Source organism: Canis lupus, chromosome 30 (genome assembly GCF_011100685.1).
Source record: "Canis lupus familiaris isolate Mischka breed German Shepherd chromosome 30, alternate assembly UU_Cfam_GSD_1.0, whole genome shotgun sequence".
Classification (NCBI taxonomy): Eukaryota; Metazoa; Chordata; class Mammalia; order Carnivora; family Canidae; genus Canis; species Canis lupus.
The window spans coordinates 25,973,311-25,998,032 of NC_049251.1; the positions used below are offsets into that span (position 1 = coordinate 25,973,311).

The 24,722-nt window shown below is 44.0% G+C and overlaps 1 protein-coding gene across 1 annotated transcript in view; it reads right to left on the minus strand.

Moving 5' to 3' along the window:
- Positions 1–24,722, minus strand: part of LOC119866906 (RAR related orphan receptor A) — a 711,488-nt gene that overhangs the window by 245,760 nt on the left and 441,006 nt on the right. The gene's annotated exons all lie outside the window — the stretch shown is intronic.

The following is a 24,722-nucleotide window of genomic DNA, read 5'->3' on the forward strand; positions in this document are numbered from 1 at the left end:
CCTTCTGCCCTGGCCCCCGACAGACATTCAGAAGAAAAATCACCTCCCACAAAAACAGCCAAATAAAGCAGCACAGCCCAAGGGGGCCCATAAAGTAAGAACTGAAACAGTACATGAACTTTGCCTGTCCATTTAAATTGCAAAAGCTCCAGCTCATTCCCAGACACACAATTGGGTCTGGCAATACCATTCACAGCCCTGGATGTGAACAGGAGCCTAAGACATCGTTAAAGGCACCAATGACAATGCCAGTTAGGCTGTGTTGAAAGCTGAACTGTCCCGGTGAAATAGTTCTCTTCCAGAGGGCTGGGATAAATAACAGTAATGGCTTTCAGGGTGTGTGTGCCAAAAACGAAACACTTGATGTTTGCGTGGACGAGCAGCTGAAACCACCCCAAGAAGGCTTTTTTTTTTCTGCACACGTTATAATAAAAATAATAATAGTGGTTATTCTGAACTGTAAGTCTCTTAGATCCTAGTGAAAGAAAGAAAGAAAGAAAGAAAGAAAGAAAGAAAGAAAGAAAGAAAGAAAGAGAGAAAAAAGAAAGAAAGAAATGATTTTGCTACATACATACCCAACATTTGAGCAAACCCTGGGTGAAAAAGAAAGTGTGGTACTCTTTGAGGCTAGACACTCAGATCATCTATATTTCCTGCCTGGTGTTCAGCAACTGCAACTGTAGCAGAAATGGTGTGGTTGAGAATGAATGGACATTCTAGGCTCTGGGTCAGTGTACGATAAGTGGCTAGAGGTATCCCAAAGTCCTCTCCAAATACCTCGGCTGACTAACCATATATAACACCAACCATCAGCAAATCACGTGGGACAGGAAGAGAAGGGTCAGGGAGCGAATTCAATTCCCAGCCAGTACCTTCATGCAACACTGTACAGATCTTGGAGGACAGTGTCCTGACGAACAGTGGTTTCGGCCTAATATGACCTTGAGCTTTTCTTTACCTTGGAGGAACTGCATCCACTCCCACGCTTCACATCTCCCTCCCCCAAAGGAGTCAAGACTGTTTACTCTCTGTCCACATGACCTCTGATAAGATGGCTTCTAGCAGGCCACAGACTTCAGGCTTGCTTTCCGGAGGCTACAATAACCAGGATCAGAGCACAGTAAGATGGGAAAATGCCTCCTTGGGGTGAGAGCTCCCAGAGAAATGGAACAGGGCAGAGGGTAGAGTCGGAGCAGCTATAAAAATGCTCATCGACACTACTCAGAGGGCAGCGTTCCAGGGCCGAGACTGCTGCTGCTTCTTCCCTGTCTGGGCCTGGAAATATGGAAGCTTACACCTAGGGCATTGAGCAAATGCCCATAATTCCCTACAGCAGGTGCGGGCACCTCTACTCAGTGCAGATACTGGGGTGGGGGAGAGGCACAGCCACTATGATCTAAGGGACTCCAGGGACTTGGCTATGAGGACCTAGCCCTCTCCCTTGAATCTCATCGTTAGAGCCTCGGGGCCCTTCTCACTCTCTTCACCTCTTCCTTATTCACGTGGGAGGCCTCGGCAATCTCACTTTCCTTGTTTTTTTTCTCCACTTCCTCCATGGCCACAGCTGACCCCCATCCCCCACATGCCTCAGACCAACCACACAAATCTCCTTGGGAACCAATAAGCCATCCCTTGCCAAGCTTCCTCAGAATGCTGCCTTCCAGCTCCTTCCCTCCCAGCTGAACAAAAGTTTCTCTCACAGCATTTATGTAACTTCTGAAATCTGACCTCCTCCAGGAAGCCATTCTAGATTGATTAGAGAGAAATGCAAACGATTCTCATGGCCCCAGCTGAATCTCTCTGTAGATACAGATAGCTATCCATGTAGATGTGTCTACTGTGAAGCAGAAGATGAGGATGATGAAGTTCAATCCCATTGTCATTTTGCCACAGACAATGGGGAGTCTAACAAAGGAGGGAAGCATTAGTTTGGGGAGAAGAATCATCGAGGTTGACAAAAGTGTAAACAAGGCATGATGAGTGAGCCTGCCAATCTTTCTGCCCACCATAAGAAAGCATGAATCCGATTCTAAGCCCAAATTCAGTGTGAGGCTCTGCTAGTCACATCTGACGCACTGCTTGCCTTGGTTTCAAGGTCGGAGGCCACGCTTGCTAGGTCACATACACGTCACATGCATTTGTAACCGGAAAGATGAAAGACTCCCAGCTTCCCCCTCTCTCCCACCCTCCAGAGAGAAGAGAGCTTCAGTCCAGTTTGATCATGGGTCTTGTCGTTCCGATCAGAGTAATGGATTCAGGCTGAAGGAGAAGAATAAAAAGAACCAAGACCGACTGGTTTACACTGGAGAAACCAGACTCAAAGAAGAGGAAAGAACAGATTTGGAAGGTAAGGGGTAGGTGTGAAAAAGTTAAGAATCAGAAGGCACTAGGTTTGAGGAAAAGGGTGAGGGAGTGAGGGAACTTTTGTACATGTGCAGAGCGGGGAGTGATAAAGCAGCTGTCATATTGTGACGAGTGGGGTTTTGGGGAGATACATGGATAAAGAGATATGTCAGAAAATCTGCTGTAAGTTGTATCTGGAACCCTTCCTTTAGCATTTTCTGAGAAACTATAATGAAGATACAAATTGCTTTTAGATTTTTTTTTGGAAGTCACCGTGTGCTTCTCTGGAAGTGACACTGGGCCGACACTGGGAACACAAGGCAGCTCCATTTAATGGGGGAGATATACACATATATATATCCCCCTCTGCTGTTTGCTTTGCATCTGCAGTGTCTGGAGGGCAGGGTCCCATTGCCATGTAGCTGAACGGAGCATATCCCAGGTGGCATCTTGTCGTAGTTGTAAAAGCTCTGAGTCTGAGTTCCGGTTCACCCTCTTACTAGCTGTGTGGCCCGGGACACATCACTCAACCTCCCTGAGCTCAGTGTCCTCACAAGTACACGGGGAGCAATGATGGTGGCATCTGTGTGCACCTTGGGCTCCCATGAGGGTCAACTGAGTCCAGTGTATACGAGCTTGCTCCGTGAACCACGAAGACCTACTCAGATCGTCACTCGGTATGGTCTCTTGGACAGCAAGACATTCAGGAAGTTTACCGTAACTGATGATAACCACGGGGCTGCGAGGCCCCAGAACTGCTTCTGCCCAGGGCTATCGGCGAGTCCTCTCTGCCCCTTCCTGGTATCTCCTCCGTGTGGGGAGCCAGGAAGGAATAAGTGGAGTCCTAGGAAACCTACTGGGAACTACACAACTTCCCTACCTCATTTCACCCAGGGCCTCTGCCACTGATTAAATGGAAATGCTGGAGGGTGTGATGGGCCCGGGCCAGGGTTCTGTTGAATCCAGCCGATGCCTGGCCACCGCACCCTGTACCGAGGGTGACTTCACCGGCTGGCTCCCCTCTCAATGGATGGCTCTCTCTGAAAGGCCATTTTGTGACTCGTCCTGGGAGCACTTCATTCATGCTGGCTGAAGTTCTTTCCCTGTTCGCTGCAAGTTAACCCTGCCCGGCCCAAGGCATCCCACAAGAATCCCAGTGAACCGGTGGCAAGCGGAGGCCTCGCGCGTTCCCAGTCTGTCTCCTGGGGAGTTGTTGCCGCTTTCCAGGATTCCAGGATTCGCACAGCAGCCCATCTGACCGCGGTGGCCGTGGCCCGGCTGCAGCGCCCGCTCGCCCTCCGTGGAGGCCTCTCCCCGCGTGGGCCCCGCGCCTGCACCAGGTGCACCAGGTGCACCAGGAGCTGCACCTCCCCACGGAAGGGAAGCCGGGCACGCGGCGACCTGCTGCCTCACAAGCGGATCCTGCCTCTCCGTTTCCAGGAGCCGAGACCAGAAGGCCGGCCCGTTCTCCCCCTGGTTTGAGGGGAGAACCCTCGCACCCGGTTTTCCTGCGTGGCCGCCCACGGGCGAGAGCAACAGGGAGCTGGCCTGCCTTCCCTGGCCTCGCCCCGAGCCCGGCCGGCACAAATCAAGGCCCACGGTGGCGCGAAGGCCTTGAATGAAGACACAGGCAGCTCATTCCACCCTCCTGGCCGCCTCGACGCATCTGTCTTGTCGGCCCATGTCTAAACCTCTTGAGCGATTCCAGCTGCTGCGCCGGGGCCTGCGGACACGGCGACATTTGGTTCCTGTTAGAACACAACAGATCAGTGTGTTCACCTGCTTCATTTTTTCCCTCCTGCACAAGGAGGGGGACAAAGGCAGCCAAAACCTGATGCTGCTGATTTGGAGATTTCCCATTTTGTCTCAGTGACTTCATGCCTTGGCCTGGCCTCTGCTGGATCTTCCAAAACCACTTTATTTCCTGTGTATTTCCAGCGCTTGGCCAAAAAGAATGTACAGTATGAAAAAAATGTCTGCTACCCTCAATTGCAGAGACCCTCTGGAAAAAAATATCTGGAGGGCTTTTAAATAAAAGAAATAATTACAACCTGCTGAGTGCCTTACAGAATCTATGAAACTCGACCTTTTCCAAAATATCATAGTATTTCCTGTGGCTTCTGTAGGCTAAGCCTTCATGGATTTATAAATATGTGTCCAACACAGTCTCTGGGCTCCATTTTTTAATCCAAATGTCAGATTTGAAAAGCACAAATACATCCTCTTGGAAGACAACATCCCAAAAGGTGTTAAGCTAAAACCCAGCTGGAAAAATGTAGGCTGCCAGCTGTCAGGGGTGGTGGGCCATGTGCATTTATTTTATTTTATTTTATTTTTAATGAATGGAGGTTTGATTTTTTCCAGCTTGCTGCCCGGTTGTAGCTTTTCGGATGCCGAACATGCCAGGTATGCCTTGCAGATGTGTGCAGCCAAAGCTTATGACTATATGGTGGGTGGAGAGTGGTTTATGAGCCTTGAGATTCATAAATTCTAGTCTTTAGAACTCTCTGGATAAACATGGTTAAAGCTTGGAAAGGGAGAGAGCGAAAACATTCTGACCTTAAACTACCTGTGATCAATGATCCAGACTCCCGCTAGCCTTTCCCAAGAGAAAACTGAAACCTTTTGAAAAAGAAACTCAAGGAGAGAGAAGCCTCTACTGACTTTCCAGAAGAGGTAAAGATTCCAGGCCTGGGCTCAATGTGCGGGATTATTTCTTGCTAAGTCTATGTGTGGACAGACGAGATGAAGTGGAGGGCAGTACAATTAACTGGACGCTTAAACCTGCACTGACCATCTCAGATGTGTGATCTTTAAAAATATTTTTCCCTTGGTGGCTTTGAAAAAAATACTCAGCATTCTTATTTTAACTTTACGTGGCAGGTTGCCCACTTTAGTCAAACCTGTGGAATTAGGGACTTCCTTCCCAGTAAGGAAGAGATGAATTCCATATCAAATGATGCTGAATAAAATAGTGAACACACCCTCGCCAATCGACTCTGGTTAGTGTCAGCCTCAGGCTGAACTGTGAACTGGTGACCATTTATTTTCGCAGCCCGTGGCCTCCCTGCTTGCACTCCTTGTACCCTAATGGTAAGGACCCTTCAGTAAAACTTGGCAGCATCCCAGGCTGGGACTAGCCCCTTGCTCAAATTAAAACCTATCCAGGAGTTCTCTTCTTCTCTAAGATACCAACAAAGAAATTTCTGTTGAGGTGAGAACAGCTAGGTATGGCCCCTAAGGGAGATTCCAAAGAAAGTCAGAATCCTTGGAACCAAAGCAAGCTGGTGAGAGATATTTTTAATTGAGAGATGGTCATGTTCAACCCTTCTCATCCATCAGTTTCAGGGAGGAGTAGAACATTCCCTGAGAGACAGAGAAGCATAAGGTTGAACTGGCTTTTACTCTGTGGTGTAGAGTTCTGGTACCTGGAAGTAGAGCAAACATAAAGGCACAGGCTTAAAATAATTGACATTTCTTTATTTAATCTTGGCCTGTTAGAGAAATACAGGAGCATTTTACACAGGAGAGAAAAAAATGCGGACATGCCCCCAGTCACCTTCCAGAGACACTTATAAAACATCCTATAGCTCAGGTTTGCCTCCACCCTCTCAGGACCTTAGAACAGGTGAGGCTTTTCCAAATGGACCATGAGAAGGAGCGCTGTGCATGAGCAGAGGCATTCTTCAGACACACAGTGTGTGATGGCTGCAGGACACAAGCAAGGCACAGGGTAGAAAGTAAACAGACCACGGGAAGTTCCTGGATGAGTTGTCTCAGGCTCCCAGGTAAGCCACAAATCAAGTGTTGGTAAGTATGTAGAACCTTTCTTGTTTCCTTGCCTTTACTTTAGAGATCTAATTCTTAGTAAAGCCACTCAGGAAGAAAAAAAGAATACTTCTTTGTTTCTAGGACTTGGCTCTTTGTTTTATAATTAATATGGATTCCCACCCAATGCATAAATGTTTAAAGCATCATTTATATTGCATCACCCACTTGTTAAAGTTTAAAATGCCGCAAATAGCCAAGAGTCTGTGCTTTAGTTACAAGCAAACTTGCTCACCCCGTGGTTTTAATCTCTGGCAAACAGTGGCATAAACTGACCTCTAGGTCAATTTTGTATTTGCTGCACATTCTTTGCCATTATAAAATAAGATACAAAGATCCGGTTTTGAATCAAAGCCCAGCTTAAAATATTTTAAGTATATACATACACATGCTGGTCTGAAATGTGTGTGGGTGTGTGCATGTGCACATGTGCACATCTATATGATATCCTGTATACAGAAATGGGTGGAAAACGTGGTCCTAACCCCAGATTGGCAGAGTTAGGGAAACAAACATCTAAGGAAATATAAACCAGCAACTTCAGACATAGGGATTATTTTATTAACAAGGGAATGGGTACAAATACTGAACAAGCCATCCACTTGTGAAAAGTCAAAATCAAACAGAGTAAGAGATTCTTTCTCATATTCTCAGAGGTGTTAAGGGTTCATGTCACCTTTGCTTATGCGTCAACTCAGGGGTGGATTGTACATACAGAGGCTCGAAATCAAGGCAGCCTCACGGCAGCCAACCTGTTCTGAGCTTTGTTCCTATACCTGGGCTCCTGACCTGTCCCTTTTGACCAAGCCTCTCCTTGTTTGGTAACCGAGTCCCTGTCATGTTCTATCCTGGTTCTCTTTCTAGGCCTCCCAGGATCCCAGCCTGCCCTTTCGTTTCCTCATAATCTTCTTGAATCCGAATCTTACCATCATAATTTTGAAGGTATGAGGTCTTCTGACTGTTAGAGGGTTATAGTGTAGGAAGCTTGCCAGTGATCATGGGAAGCTGGAGTATGTTTCAGTGACAGCTCTCCATTATGGGGTAAGATCAGTCTGCACTAATAGAATAGTGAATTCTGGAATATTTTAAAGAGAAGAGGCCTCAGTGTTTTTTAGTACACAAAGGAAGTTTGGGCAACTGCTAAGGAGACTTTGCTGGTTTACTTCAATTAAGGCATACGTGATTGCAAAAAAAAAAAAAATATATATATATATATATGTATGTATAAATAAAACAAAATTTAATTTATATATATTTATATATACATATATATGCCAATATTATGTGCAATAGCTATTCTTAAACTTTAGTAAACTCATGAATCACCCAGAAATCTTGCTAAAATACACATTCCTAGGTTCCATCCCCAGGGATCCTGATTCAGAAGTTTTGGGGTATAGCTCAGGAATCTTGCAATCTCTCTCCCCATAATTCTCTGAGGGAATGTTGAAAATGTTGCTATAGGCATTCATTGAACCACAACAATGTATGAATTTTAAGTTTTATTTTCATATGGAGCATCATTGTTAGAAAAATACTTGCTGCCTTAAAAAAGTTTAGTATAACCCCTACCATCTCATTTACGCCATTAATTCTTCTGGTAAATTATTTCTATAAAACATAGATGTAAAAGTTAATGTAGCCTGATCCAGACTGAATTACTGCAAATTGCTCTAAGAATGGATGAAATGCAAATTAATGGGATTTCTGTAAATGCTTGTTTTTTTCCTAATATTCTATGGTAGTCAGTTATGATATATAGTCAAATATTTAACTGTTTTAGTTATTTTAGCATGTTAACTTAAAGGCTATTTTCACAGTAGCTAAGAGAAGGAGAAGAGTTGACAATCACTTTAGTAACTTTTGCCTTAGTGGACCAAGTTCAGCAGAAGAAAGTGGATATGAGCTAGAACTGACCAGATGAGTGCTTCAGGATACCCATGAGCACATTCAGATGGCATCTCTTTTACCAGGGATATGACAACAACAAAATCTGCTTCATGATTTCGGGCATCTAAACATCCAAATCTAAACAACGACAATAATGATAATAGCTAATATCAGTCAAGGCCTTTCTAGGTGCCAAGTACTTTGTGTGCCTTATTTCAGACTGTCTTCACAACATTCCTATAGCTGGATCCTATATCGACCAGTTTACAGATGAAGAAATTCAGATTCAATTGCTCAAAGTCCCACAGCTAGAAAGTGACACAGCTAGAGTCTGACTCTGAAGCCCAAGAGACTGCAGCTGAGTCTGTCTGTACCTGAGAAAGAATCCAGTCTCTTCCTGCTGGTCTCCTCCACCAGTGGTACCTTCACTGGAGGCACAAACCAGCTGGCTAAAGTGTGCAGCTTGAAGAGCTGATGGAGAACGAAGTGGTGCACAGAAAATAACTGTCCAGATCATTTTCTTTAGGAAAAAGGACGAAATCCCTTTAACTTTTACTTCTGATACAGTTTTGCAAACACAGTTCGGCCCGGTTGCCACAGAGCCCAACTCTGTTAGCATTCCTTCCAGGTACAACAGCTGCTTTGGGCAGCCTGTTCATTAGACTCCCCCACGGAGAAAAACTTTAGCGGAGTGGGGGTGGGAAGAATCAAAATGAGATTAGAGAAAAAATAGTGAAAGGTGACTATGGAGAGTGATCTATTCCTTTCTGTGATCGGCGTGCAGAGAATAGTCTTAGAGGTGAATTTTTATGTTTTGCTTAAAAAATTATTTCCATCCAAGGAAGGCAAGGAAAAGCAGCACTCCATATCCTATAGATGTTTCAGAAACTGGGGATTGGCTGGCACTCCAGGTGACATGAGCCATACCCCTGCCATCCATGTCCACAGACAAAACCAACAAGGCCCATGGACAAAAGTCTCCTAAGAGGTAATGGGCAGGAAAGGATGCAAGCCTCCTAATCCCCAGGCTGGGTGCCTCTTGTTACACCATGAAAAAGGGATTACTTGGTTCTGACGTGGGGACTTGGTTGGCGGAAGGTATTTCAAAGCCGACGGTGATCAGAGCAGAGAAGAAAGGCAGGAGGTGACCAAATATGGAACATGGCAGAGGCTCTTGGAGACCAGGGGAGCCTGAGGAGGCCTCCCACCGAGGCTCCAAGGAGAGAGTCTCCTAAGATCCTTCAGTCGAGTGTCCTCTCTGTCCCCATGGTGGGTGGTGGGTGTCCCTCCTTACCACCTGTCCATGTTTTAAATCGTTCTGCCTCCTTCAGCCCTGCGTAATGTCTTGATTACTTATGGCAAATAATACCAGGGGCGATTGGCAGTTGCGCAGAGACGAGTGGTGGGAATAAGAGGTGGAGAGAGTTGGAAATGGATCATCATTATGATTATTATTTTTGTTTAATTAGGTTTTGCTATTATGACAATAAATAACAATAATGAGAATGATAATAATGCTGAGAAGCTAACATTTAGTAAGCCAGGCACTATGCCAAACATTTAAAATATGCAATCTTATTTAACTCTCTGTTCTTCTGATCAGTATGATCATGATCCTACTTCACAGATGAGGACACCAGGTATGAAGATGTCAGCATCATGACCAATGTCACTGGGCGGGTAAGTGGTAGTACAGGCACCCAAACCCTAAAGCCCGGCTACAGATTCTGACCCTAGAGCCCGTATTCTTGACCACCACGTGCTGGGCTTTCATAGGGATTCCCACCTGAATCCTCGTGGCAACAGGCTCAAGTGGGCTCTGCTGTCCCCTCTTACAGATAAGGGAACTGACACGCAGAAAAGATAACCTGCCCGGGATGAAGAGCAGGGTTGGGCTCCAAGCCACTCATCCCCTGCCTCATAGACCACTCTGCGCAACTCATTCTCAGGGAAGGGTGGGATTCTATTTCTCACATCCAGGACTCTCTGACCAGGAAGGAGAGCACAAGAAGTTGGGAGGAAGAAAAGAGAACCAGACAGAATGTGGGAGAAGACAGGGGAGCTGAAACCATCTAGCACATGTCCTGTGATCCCTCAGCTGGGGGAGGAGACCTTAACAAGGATTTGCAGAGAGCCACCCGAGTTAGGCTGAGGTTTCTCTGACTTGCTAGAAAAACATGGGGAGAGAGAAGGCAAAGGGGCAGTTTGGGGGAGAACAGGGAAGAGAGGGAGGCAGACATAAGGAAAGAACATCAGGCCAGGAGAGAAGCCTCTTAGAAGAGCATCACACCTCCAAAATTCCAGGCATCCACCAAAACCTGCTGACGCTCAGACACCTCCGACTCCCTGCCTTCCTTCCCCGATGGCACCACTGGAGGCTCCGAATTCATACCCCCTTTTACTTCTGGATGATGCACACGGACAAATACAGTATGTAAAACGCAGGGACGTGTGAAAGGGGAGTGTGGCGGGGGTTGTTTTCCATATCCCAATAATAGCGTCTCAATTTGGTACCTAAATAAACAATCTATTTTAGTGGCTCCCCTTTGATACCGCGAATGTTCCCTTCTGTTATTTCTGGCAGTTCCCAATCCTGTGATGTGATTAGAGAGGATGATTACACTTACATAACGGCATCAAATTAATTTGCCGCCGAGAACAACAGCGGCAGAAAATCATTGGAGTCCTCAAATCACTCCCCTCCCCCACCCGCCTCGAGTTTATTTAAGTGACATCAAGGGATTAGAGCGAAGTCGGTCAGTGGAGCACTGCTGGAAAACAACCAAAACATCGACTCTGACCTTGTAAACCAAAGAGGGAACAGAGCAAATAATGAAAAGTGCTGGTCCCAGGCCTGGTGCAAGGGCCCTGGGATGAATCAGCCTCCCAAACACCCATTTCCGTCTGCTGGAGAAAGAAACAAACTGTACCTTTCAGTGAAGAGTATTTTCTTGAGCTAGTCCAGCCAACAGAGGACTGTCAAAACCCAAGACATTTGAGATTCTGCTCATGGTTTTTTTTTTTTTTTCTCTCTTTTCTTTTCCTTTTGGCCCCTTTTCAAGAAAAACAATTTAGAAGTTGACTTGGATTTTTTACTCTCTGAGCCTTGATTCGGGAAAAAAAAAAAAAACAAAAACCCACACTAAGAGGAGGGGAAGCAGAAGCAATGCTATTGGTACAAATAGCATTGCTTCTGCTTTTCTAGAAGAGAGGACAATAAAAGCTCAGAAAACCGTAGCCTGTGAGCTCGCCAAAGGCCAGAGATTTACAACAGAGGGCAGCACGTGGATGGCTTGGGGAAGGGGCTCACGACAAGAATCCTGCCTGCAGTGTTCAGCTCTGACACTAAACCTTAGACAGACATCTAAACTCTCCGAGTCCTTGGTTTTCTTACCCAGGGAGGCAGATGTTACCTTCTTTCATCTCTATTACAGAGTTGGTGTTCACCCATCCATTCGACAAATATTTATTGAACACCAGTTCCATCTCAGGGACTTTGCCGGCCACTGGGCATACCAGCCAGCTGACGGGGGCTCAGCCCAGGAGCTCCCCGTCCTAATGCAGCGTGAGAACGGAGCCAGCCACCGTGCACGAAGGGCCTATGTGGACAGGCGCTAAGCTTCATCCATTATTACATTCAAGTCTCACAACCGCCCTACCAGGGAAGTAGAGCTATCCCTATTTTACAAATGAGGAAATTGAGCCTACATGCTTTAAAGATCTGTATGCCAAACCCCATTAGCAAGTGACAAGATTGCAATTCAAACCCAGGGTGTTTTTTTTTTTTTTTTTTTTCTGGATTGAAAGCCACACCAAGTCCCTTTATCTTTTTTTGGAACCCGATAAACTCTAAAACATTCTGCAAATACAAGGAATTATTTTAAGTGTGTTTGCACAAGCTGTTCATATACCAGACAGACATCAAAAATGCACAAATTTCTGTTGCCTCATTCCAGCAATTATAGCACTTGATTCTTTTTAAAGCAAATTCATTCCCATTATCTCATTTGATCCTTGTAACAGTGTTGCGACACAAATGGAGAAGGTGTTATTATTATGCCCATTGTACAGATGCAGATGCCAAGGTGAAGCAATTTGCCAGAACCGGACGTGGACCTGGACCACGGGCACCCCTCTGCCAGCCTCCAGACTCAGTGCGTCTGTGCAAGTGCAGGTTGATGTTTCCAGTTTGGGCTTCAATAGCTTTCTGGATGCTGCCTACCTGTGTCAGACTTTCGGGTTTCACTGACATCACTTGTTAGGTAGAAATCCACATTAGAGATACAGCAGGGGCTATTTTTACACCTGTCCACTTTGAGAATCAGTTGCTGCCATTCTACCTTATAAGAAGCTGTAGCATTTCCCCATCATCTTTTATTAACATCATCATCATTCCCTAGCATGGAGATTTCATGGTGTATTCTCTCATTTAGCTGTTTTGTAAGATTGCTCTTAACGTCAATATATGGGGTTCCCAAAGCTGGTACTACCAATTAGACCGTTTTAATCCTCTGTGTCTTAGAAAGAAAAAAAAAGATTTTATTTATCTATTTGTTTGACAGAGAGAGCAAGAGTGAGCGGGGGTGGGTGGGTGGAGGAGGGAGAGGGGGTAAGAGTAGTGACAGAAAGACAAGCAGACTCCCCGCCGAGCATGGAGCCCAACACAGGCTCAATCTCACGACCCTGAGATCATGACCTGAGCCAAAATCAAGAGGTGGATGCTTAACTGACTGAGCCACCCAGGCACCCCAACCCTCTGTGTCCTGTATGTAGGTGATAAAACATGATAATGAAGAGAGTCATTGCTAATTCCAGCCTTAGCATGCAATCCATCATATCACTTCACCCTGCTTGTTCACACCTCTTTTCTCCTAACTAACTTATAAAATGGTTGTCAGAAAAAAAAAAATATCGTACAGTTTTATCCTCATGACTCAGTTCATTGCTAGTCCTGCCTGAAATGCTCAGCCCCAACTTCGACTATCCTCTTCCATTCTCCAAGGCCCACTCAAGTTCCATGTCCTTGAGGATGCATTTCCACAACACCCTTGCCAACACCAGCATCCCTCTCTGAATCTCCCAAGCCCATGGACTCTCAGAGGTTTACTGGGCAGGAACGTTCGAAAAGATCCAGGCCTAATCACTTCTAACATAGACTAGGACACCAGAGTCCAGAGAAGCCAGATGCCTTTTTGGTTGATGCTGAAGCCGGACCAAGTATCCCACTCTCCTGATTTCTGAGGTCGGCACTGCCAACTCTCTGTGAGATGCCGGCCCCCCCCCCCCCCCACCGAGGCTTCTTCTCTAATGCCTGTGGATAGCAGAGCGTGTACATGATCTAGAATGGATATTTATCTCCTTATTCCCATAGACTGACTTGGTGAGTGGCCTTCTGAAGGCCAGGGTTGAGTCTTTTTCATCTCTGAATAGTATAGTATCTTTCACAAGCCCAAACACATAGTAATTGTTTTAGAAATAGTCTGGGGAATCAATGATGGTCCTTTATGGACACCACGTCCCCTGTGGAAGTTGGTCTTTTCATCTCTAATGGTGTTTGCTAACCCGTCCCCTGTTCCTTCCCTGTCTTGTTCCTCCCTTCTCTTCAATCCATCTCCTCCTCCACTCCATGCTACATCCCCACAGAGGACTTGGCCTTCTGCTTCGCCATGCATTCATTCATCTGTTCATTCACTTGTTCAGCAAATATCTGCGCCAGGCACCGTCTTGGGTTTGGAGATGCCGCAGTAAGCAAAATTATTTTTTGCCTCGACTTCTGCCCTCATGGTGTTTATTATCCCTCAATGTCTTTATCTTCCTCTCCTGAGTAACGATTCTCAACTTGAAGGAAATCAGAATGGCACACATTTCAATGTACCAATATTCAGTGTTCAATTCATGAATAAAGATCATGATTACTTAAATATGTTTTCCATTTAAGAGAGAAGAGTTTAGGACTAGGCACCGGTGTTCATCACTCGGGCATTCTCCAATACTGGGTGGTGAGTTGAATATCACCAACTGCAGTGGCCACCTCACTGTCATATAATTTTCATGTTCATTTTTTGTTAGTTGCTTACTTGATTAAGCTGTCTAATTTTTACCCCTAATGGGCCTTTGGGTAAAGGCAATAGCAGAATTCTGCAGTAAAATGCTGAAAAGTTTATGAAGACTGTACACATGATAGTAATTCTGCAAGTCGCTCTTTACTAGGTTTCAGAACTCCATATAATAGATTGACCTCTCCTATAACCCACTGATATCTCACCATCATTTCAAAAACCAATGTTAATAACAGAAAAGTTGATGTTGCCAATATCCAATTTGGTTTTTAATTATCTGTATAGAAACGTTTATAAATAATGGCCAGAAATCTACTTTTTAAAAATTTCACTGTGTAGAAATAAAAGACACAAAGGATAAAAATAAATCTGATTTTTTTAACCCAGAACATAAGATTTCCTAACATTACTTATGAAAGCAGATTTGTTCTGTTTTTGTCTGTATTTGATGCTGTGATACACATCACAGTTAAATTTCAAGCCTCAGCTTAATAATATTTATTTGGTTTTCAAACTAAGCACACTATTCGATGTCATTATAATGTATGTTTTATAAATTGTCATTTCTTACATAATTAAAGTAAATTAAGCCATGTGCATCACTTGTTAGATGGAACTCATTCAGAATTTATTATTATAATCCATGAATATTAGTAAATATTGTATTCAATTAATTTTGTAATAAAATCTTTAATATACACTGATCTAAAATGATACATATATTTTAAAACATTAAATCACTTCATTTTGCTTTGCATGCGAGATGATCAGATGATTAAAAATTTTTCCAAATAATATATATTACTAAGAAATGAGTTTACAAGTTTAAAAATGGTTGGAAAGTGCTGTTCTAAACTGGTTTATCTGTCCCTGCTCTTGCCATCTATGCTCCTTCTCCAAGAGGAATGTCCTTCTCAACACCACCTGTCATCCTTTCTCTCTCCAGTACAGTCTTTCTCCTTTTCCTCAATGTGCAAACATTATCAAGTCTATCCGTTCTAAACTATAAGCATCAGGAAACCTCCTCAGCCCTGTCTTCTCCTCACAGTGCCACCTTACACAGATGAACTTAAGGGAAGCCTATTTTTCTGCCATCTCCTCTGCCTCAGGACCTTTGCACTAGCTGTTTCTTCTGCCAGGAATGCTCTTCACCTAGTTTGTTTTTCTGCATAGCTGGCTGAGTCCTGCCATTTAGGTCTCAACGTCTACAAGAGCTGACCAGTCTGGCTCCAGTGCCCATCCAACCCCTGTCCACCACGTGACCCTCTTCCAATTCTGAGTATTTATTATCATCTGATATTTTTGGAACAATTCCAAAAGAGAGAGCATTGCCTCCTTCCTGGATATGACTCCTGTGTGTGAAATGGTGCCTAGCACCTAGAAAGTGCCCAATATTTATTTGTTGAATAAATGAACTGATGAACACATGATGATCTGTTTCAGCCTCCTTTGCTGGTTTCTTTTTTCTGTGCTTACTCCTTAATTGTTTGCTGAGTGTAAGGGTCTGCCTTTCAACCTCTTCCTTTCTCCGTTCTCACATTTTCCCTGGGTTATCACAGCTGCCCTCAGAATCTGAGCACTCATCTAGATATATGGAGATGGCAAATGCAGAGCATGGTACTGCCCAGGACAGACATTACTAGAGGAGTTCAGCTCTCTTCTCAAAACAGTCTAGTCCTGGTATGTGTGGTGCTCCAGGCAGGCTCTGCCAATTGAAAGGCCTTAGCACTCCAGACGAAAGCTCTTTCTCTGACCTCCATGTCAACATCTCCCCAAATCTATTTTTGGAACACTGGAGTTTTCAGACCCTCTCTTGGAACTGCCTCCTAGATACTTCCATTTGTTCATGTCTCTCATCTAGCCTGAGGCACGGTGAATGCACTCAATAAATGCTTTGTGTAATGATAAGCACATATTCAGTGACACTATCCACTCAGATAGTCTCTAACTAGCTTGCCAGGTACACAAGTGAGACTCACTATTTGCACTTCTCTTCTTTCAGCATTGCCGTGACCATTTGCCAGGTCTGGAGTACAGTACCCATTTGTAACAAGTTACACATTTTGGCCAACGGTTCCACAATTTTACCCTTGAGTTCCTTCAAAACTCTTGGGTGGATGCCATGAGTTCCAGTGATTTATTTACACCTAGAGTGTCATTCTAGGACATCCTGTCCATTCACCACAACTTGTTCTAATGCTTTAGACTTTTCTGTTTTCAGATACAAGTAGGGAGTGAATAGTTTTCTTTTTGTTTCTTTAGGAACAGCTAACCCAAAGAATCTGCTGTGACTCTCTCAGCCTTAAAGTAGTGATGACCAAGTGGGTCCCCATGACCCAAACGACTCCCTCATTTTCTCCCTCATTTTCTGACACTCATGCAAGAATGTTTTCTGAGTGGCACAGAAGTTTTCTGCAGAACCATGCTCAAGTCATCTTCTGCAGCCTCTATGCCAACTAACTCTATAAAATTCAGGCTGATAACTCATATGGATTAAGAGCTTTCACATCCACCAACTCATTTAATCTTCATTAAAACGCTGAAAGATGGATAAGAGAGGCTAGACAGATTATCATGTTATAGACAAAGAAACCGAGGTTCAGAGAGGCCAAGAGATTTAAATGTCACATAGCAAGTTAGCAGCTGAGCTGAGGCTGCAACCATCCTTTGCATTTACAGTCCAGTGCTTTTTCCTCCCTCCTACACCTAGATTCACTTGAACCATATCAACCTATCCTAATCCAATCAAATGTTCAAAGAACGGTCATTAGGACAACTGGAAAGAACTAACTGATGCCAAAATGGTTGATTCAGTGGCCACATGTAGCTATGACTTCATATAACAAAAATGTGCTCTGCCAAGAAATATTCCCCAAGGAATGCTTGAGAGAATATACTGAGAGTCCTGATCCACAGAGGCCTGCCCAGATTGTGTGAGAGTGACTATCCCATCACACGTAAATACGTTCATAGAATCGTGCATTTCGAGGCTTAAAAGTCCTTGTTGCTGGTTTGTATCTAGAGATTAACTGAATTCTCAATATAGGACCCTCACCTGGAATCCAGGCTGAGGTGAGCACTGGGGCCATCTCCAGCAATGAATACATCACCAAACAGAAGGGAGGGGGAGCAGCTTTGAGTCAGTAGCAACCATAATTCCCAAAAGGGAATCATGGGGAAGCTGAGTAGCTGGAAGGATTAAATATTGGCGTTTTGTTTTTGGATCACATTTTGCGTGCAACCGCAGCTTCAGACCTGAAAGAGCGGCCGTCTTGGGTTTGTCCATACGCGTGGAGGAACCCGCCTCTGGTGTAACCTGACATCATCCTTGCTCTCTGATTAACCACTTCTGGGGAGGTCTCAAAGAAGGGAGTGCCAAACGGTGCCCCGCGGAGCCCCGGGGGCTGCTGCTTTCATTCTTCCTTCTGCCTACTTTAACCCCAGATATGACCTTGCCAGTGAAGCTGGGCTGGTTGAACAGAAAGGAGTATTTCACGATCTTTGCTACAAGAATTAGGGAAAGGTGCCACTTGATGTTTTATCTACCCCATCCCCATGCCCCCACCCCCATTCAAGGAGATATCAAATCATTTGTTATTTTTACTTCAATTTCTTTGATACAAAGGTCAGCCTGACAGTATTTTGCTAAGTCACTTGCTAAGTCACTCAATAACTCAGTATTTAAAAATCTGTAATGTATAACCTGGGACTGTTTAATAGTTTTACATTTCAAGCACAGAAAATTTGTGAGTTTTTAAAAATATTGTTTCAATATTGCTTCATTAGAAGTTCTCCCTTGGCTTGCTTGCTTTTTCTTTTTCTTTCCCTCTTTCTTTCTTTCTCTCTTTCTTTTCTTTCTTTTATTTCTTTCTTTTCTTTTCTCTTTTTTCTTTCTTTTCTTTTTTCTTTCCTTTCCTTTCCTTTCCTTTCCTTCCTTTCCTTTCCTTTCCTTTTCTTTTTTCTTTTCTTTTTTTCCCTCTCTCTCTCTCAAATTTTCTAGTTCCCAGGCTTCCTTTGGAAGAATAAAACACTCTTCTAACAAATGTCAATTCAATAATGGTGCTAAAATAAAACAGAAAATTTGTTGGCATGGGGAAAGTGTGTAGGGGGTGGCTACATGCGGGTTGAAGATTCTCTGTGCATCCAGTTGATTTGTCTCCTACATTAAGAATACTTGCTAACGAAAGCAGCATTGGTGTGGGACTGCAAAAGGATTCCCTACGTCTGTTAATTGACTTGGAATAATTCATTAGCTGACACTTTCAGCTGTGAATTTAGCTGGTAAATCCCAGGTCACCCCAACATTATGTGTAAAGAGGGTAGAGCAGTTTTTGTGCGAGATCTTCACGAGGACGGATTAAAGCCCTCTCTCTCTCTCACAGTTACCCTAACTTGAGGGAGCTTGTGAATAAAGCACTCTTTGGAGCCTTTCAGTAACAGGCACTAGATGAATATTTATAGAATATTCCATCTGTAAACAGCATTAAAATATAAACAGAGCTCACCAAGAAATAGGAAGGCCATTTTCACCTAATACATAGCAGTGCTGTGACACGCTGGGGTGCCATTCCTGGAATGGCTAAAGATCATCACAGAAGGAAAAAATCATTTGCTTAACAAACGAGGGGGCAGCACGTTGAGTGGTCGGGAGGAGCTTTGGTATTCTCGTTAACTGAGTCTTCTGAGTAATTCAATGATATATGCATATCTGCACGCATAGGCACACACACACACACACACACAGCCACCTGATATTTGTAATCATTGAAACTGGTCATATGAAATTGCTGCTTTTGTAGACTGAAAGCTAGAAGTCAAAGAATTTTCACATAGTTCAACCTAATTAATGCTACTCTGAGTTTCTGGCTGTTTGCTCTTTGGGCAGAGGGATGGGGCGGGAATATGGAATTCTGTTTACATGTGGGGTCCAGCTAGCCAGCTGAGCAGGAAAGAAAGGAGAGGAGCTGAATGGAAACCCAAATAGAGACCAATTTCTGCAGATTCCCTGGGCAGCACCTCCTGCCTCTTCCGAGGCAGCGGGATGGAGGATATAGAGGTGGCGATGAGCCATACACCAAAGAAACTTCCCACTCACCAGTTGTGGCTATGTGCACTTGATTGCAAACCTCTGGTACCTGTCATAGGTGTGTTACCAATTTTCAAAGGGATTAGAATACAATAAAATAACTCAACAAGAAAACCACCCAGAATGCAATGAATCATTCTTTGATGATTCAAAAGGCACTTTGGGATGCTGTAGTGCCTTCAGGTCAGCATAACAAACATCAATTATTTTATGGTAAATCTGTGGAAGAGCCAGTTCACTAGAAGTACTAGTTAAGAAAGTGCTGGGCAGCCCTCTCTTATAATATTTTTTTTTTTTAAATACTGTTCTGTCTCAGGTCTTCTCTGCTTTCAAGCTCTTGCCCAGATACAACCAAAACCCAAAAACCAAAAAAAAAAAAAAAAAAAAAAAAAAAAACCAAAAAAAAAAACCCCCCCAAAAACAAAAAACAAACAAAAAAACCCACGAAAAAACAAAAAACAAGGCTCATTTATCAGTTTGGAGAAAGACCTATTCTACAACATGCCTGAGTAGGTAAAACTGAAAACCCCTCATTTTCCCATGAACCATTTTTAGGGGGAACTTCTATCCTCCCTTAACCACTAACAGATGCTTCTAAGTAAATTCAAATCACAAGATAAGAAGCTGGTTTGACAAAGTCAACAAAATTATTATTATTTTTTTAAGAAATCAGAGTCAGGTGGCACACTTGTGCTTTGTTTAGTTTCAAATGCTCCCAAAAACCAGGAGGAGGTGGCTCCAGTGTACTCAAGCCAACCACAAGTGGAGCTTCTCCCTCCCTGCAAACCACAGTGGTTGGTAATGAAGAAAAAACATCTAGTCCTTGGAAACCAAGTTCTTGGGCACCTTTGAAAACAAATTAATCCAAAACATCTGCAAGAATTTTATCTTTAAAAAACTCAGGTGTCTAAAACTTGAGGGGAAAAATACACAAATGAGGCTTTGCCAAACAAGTTTTTGAAAAACAGGTTTCTAGCAGCAACACAATGCCAAAAATAAAACGCAATTGGCTTTATGAATCTTTATTTTCCGTGATGATTCCTCCTTCTGGCCTTCCACAGAGAATGCAATTCCTAGGTGAGGCTCTTCAGATTTTCCAAAGGGCTAACCTAAATGTAAAGATTCCAGGCCAAATACTGTCTCCCGGAGGTTCTCTCTTCCGGATTTATTTAAAAATTCCGGTTCTTCTTGACTTAAATTTGAATGGTGGTAAACCCAGAGCAGTCAGGCATCAAGGTTATTGTATCAGGATTGAATAACTGAAAACATGTGTGTTGTCTTTCTATCAGATGACAAGCTTCAGTCTTACCCAATCTGTATAGAAGGATCGCCAAGGAGCAGAGAAAGGAGGTCACGTTCCTGCACTTGTGGTCGACTCTGTGTCTTGAAGGAAACATGTGAAACACACACTCACACAGAATGCAGAAGCATCTTGGTTGCGTGCACACACACTTACTACTGTTACTATGAATAGGTAAGCCTACACACGATCTTGGCAAATATCATTTTGCTCAAAGGGAGTGTGGCTTTGCAGCTACAAAATTCTGTAACATCTACAGGTTCAGTACCGTCTTAACTGCTGCCCTAAAATTATGTCCCTGAGAGGGAGACTCCTGGTATTTTGTAAACTGCTGCTGCTTCTCCTCTTTCTCTGTCAGACATGGTCTAATAGGTTTGGAAAATGACATTCAAGATGCTGCTTTGCCAATTAGAACTTCTGCTACCTGGTTCTTGAAGGACATCAGCCTGCCTAATTGTGTTCTCAGACATTTTATTAAGTTGTTTTGAGTGCTGAAAGTCTCTTAACCTTCATAGAGACCCATATTCATAAAAAATAAATGTTTTAGGGGAAAAAACAACCAGAGGAAAGGGGCATTTAATTCCAAATGGAAGTTGTATTCATTTCCAAGATGCACAGAATTTTACCAATTTACTAAAGCAAAGGCAGGCTGCACATGTTGAAAACTGAGTTAGACCACTTGGATGGATATTTTCCCCAAATGTTCTCGACAACGTGGTAAATGCTGTTCTGGGCAGCTCTGGGGGAAAGACAGCATCGTCTTGCCAGGGGCAGGACTCTCAAACCATTTTCGATAGCGATTACTGAACAGATGTGACTTCGATGCTTCCACTGCCCTCAGCTAACTGGTCCTTGGGCAAATTTAGATCCAGGATTCCCAACCAAGGAAATTAATCCACTCCCTCCGTATCAAACTCCTTCTCCTGAACTTTGTGGAAAGTTTCCTTTTCAAAGTTTAGGAGGTTACACAGTATGTTAGACTCTTGACAAGTTCCAAGGCAGAGAGACGAGATAGGCGGCTGCCAACCCTCCAAGAGGGCCCAGATTGTTCACCAGCCCTGACTGTCACCAAACATCTGGGGCCCCATGTGGGACACGCTTAGCATGATCACAACCTGGCCTCGGGAAGCATGTGTGAGGCAAATGTGCCAGACGAGAGCTCCCCACTCTCCTGCTCCATTTCAAAGATGCTTCCCGTAAACCACACTGACATGCCCATTCAGGAGGACCACAAGCTCCCACTGGACCTGGCCCTCCGATTCTAGATCAGCCACGTGTGTCCCCCACCTCTGGAGGCCTTCTCTTCTGCTGCCTGTCTTCTCGCTACAATGCCAATCACCGCCGTCCCCCTGCCACCCCCTCCCCAAAGGCTCTCTGAGGCTGCTCCCTCTGTGATTGGCATCTCATTAATGAGGAAGGGCTGGTGTCTCTCTCATTACAGTTACAGTGAGTGAGAGAACCTCAGAACTAATTTACTTGCTCTCACTAGGGAAGACACTTTCCTCCATCAAGAAGTTCACTTTCCTGCTGCCTGTGGCAATAAAAGAACCCGTTTTGTTTTAACATTAATAAGGTGAGAGAATAGAGAATTTCCAAAAGAAATTAAGAAAGGCAAGAGGGTAGGTGTTGGCCTGTGGAAGTTTCCCCAAAGCAGGCCTGATACCGGAGTTCAGCGAGGGACCTTCGGTTTGGCAACATACGGACGACAACTCCAAAAAGCCTGGCAGGCAAATGAGAAAGCAGCCACACAGGGAGCCTCGGGTGCGAAGCAGGAGACGTGGGTTCTAGTCCTGGGTCCTCGGTCCCCGAGTGACCTTGGGCCAGTCTTAGATTTTCTCTGGTCCTCAGTTTTATTATCAGGAAAATAAGGGGAGTGAATAAAATGGTCTCTGAGGGTTCTCCAACTCTACAATTTTAATATTCTATAAATGGGACTCTGAACTATTTAAAACTTTTTTTTTCCTGTTTGGAGTGAGTTTTTATCTCTGGCAACAAATTAGAAATTCCTCCAGAATTAAAGAGCATGGAATGGAAATCATTTGGCTTCTCCAGCTGAAAAGGTCAACTAGATTCAGAAATGTACTCCAAGCCTGCACCGTCTGCGTGGAAACCTAATTAGAGATCATACTTCATTGGCTAAAAGGGATCAAACTTATCCAAGCTTTCATCTGGATATGTATTTTTAAAAAATTACTCTGAGTTACTAATTCATTTATCTTTCTACTTACAGGAAATTCCTTCCACTCATTGATAAAGCTCTGCTTTGACACTCCTGCTCACATAAAATACCTTCCTTTCCATCCACGTTACTTTATGATCGTGCCCCTTTATCACATTGCGCTTAAAATGCCTTGTCATTTAAGGAGCCATAAAAAGGACATCTTAAAAAATGTGTTCATTATGTAGCTGGAGATGGCGTCTGCGCCTGGAACCAGAAGCTCGCCCTCCCGGGGGCCTGCCTCAACCATAGCAGGACAGCCTAGAGGTTGTTACCACAAAAGCTAGTGTCTGGTATTGCCCTGATTCTATTTGAGTGGGAACATTGGTGCCAAATTTCAAGGGAAGTGACCATGCAACGGGGATCAGATATGTCTACGTGTTGGGGGAGGGGTGGCTTTACATCGGGAAGATCCTAGAACCCACAACACATTTCTCATTCTTCTCTCTGTCTTGCTGACACAGGCTACTTACAAAACGGGAGAACTCTGGCTCAAGTCAACAGTTTGGTTTCTTACCCTTCATATCTATGGGCTGATCTAGGACTCCTTGCTCCCAGGACCCACCACCAAACCAAATAAAAATAAGCTCTGTGTGTGCCCACCGAGTTTGGCCTGGGAGTGCTTGAGTCAACTCAGAGTCACGGTCTTCCTGTCACTCTCAGGACAGTCTCACCATGTCTACCTGCTTCTCAGTATTGCCTGAGGTACTGACAACCTCTGACTTAAAGCTTTTGAATGAAATTAGAACTAATCCTCTGTGGTTTGGTTAGGTCTTGTGTAAGACTCCACACCCCACAATCAAGGCCTTGCAATGTGGTGTCAGAAGAGATAGCCAAGCTACCACACCTCCATCACGATGCAGACGAGGATAATGTTTTTTGCCTCGTATATGGTAGCTTTGAAAACCTGAGTCACAGAACCTCCCTTATGCAAATCCTTACGTTCTCCTTCTTATAGCCAGGGCACTGGCACCTCCTTTCAAAAACGAGCAGAGAGATGGATGAAGAGGAATCTGTGTCCCTGAGAATGAAATTTAAGGTCATCTAACTTCCACCCTGAATTTCACCAGGCCAGTGTGGCTCAGCTTCAGTTTTACCTGCACCGTGGTGGTGTGAACCCTCTAATGTTGGTATTTTACTCACTTAGCTAGTAAGGAAAATAAGGACAAAAGAGAATCAAAGGGAAGAAGGCTAGAGACAGGGGACCAATTTTCAGGTCATCCTTTCCTTCTTAAAAGAAGGAATTTGCCTGCAGTGTCTGTAATTTAGAAGGTTTTAATGAATGGCTTCTAAATTATTTATTACTCATAGAAAGCCATAAACATCCCTCCCTAAACCATTATGAAATTATCTGGGCAGGAGTCAGATGGTTCAAACATTTGGCACTTTCTACTAGACTGTTGTTGAAAATAGTCCTGATCTGTGAATAAAACTTCTTTCCTTCCTCGTTACATGGGATTGCATGTGAGCACGCGAGTCTGTATTTGATTATTGACTTGAGATTGTCAAAGGCATCTTAGCTTTGTAACTTGCTCTTTTGCAGACTTCCGACTTCGTAAACGGTTCCAAAATTAGGGAAAAAAATAAAATAAAATAGAAATTTTTAAAAAGGCATCAGCAGAATATACAAACTGGATATTCAAGCAGAAGTGTTTGAAATGCCTCAGCCTCATTTCAAAGAGCTTCCCGCTGTCAAGCCCAAACACCCAGACAGGTAGACCTGCTGGGAGGTATGTAGGCGATGCCTGCTGCCTGATTTTCAGATGGCGAGCAGGCATTTGAAAGCATCAAAGTCTCCTGTATAGATGTGTGTACATGAATCCTAGCCTCTGTGATCTCTGCACTTGCCTATTGTAACTTGATGTTTAATAGACTGCCAAACTTTGCCCTTCACAGACTGCACATTTTTTTTTTTTTCCCCAAGGATCTGCTCCTCCCCCAGGAGCTTCTTGCTGGGGCTGAGTTTTAAAAGTTTTCATTCCTGGGCTTGTGCTATGG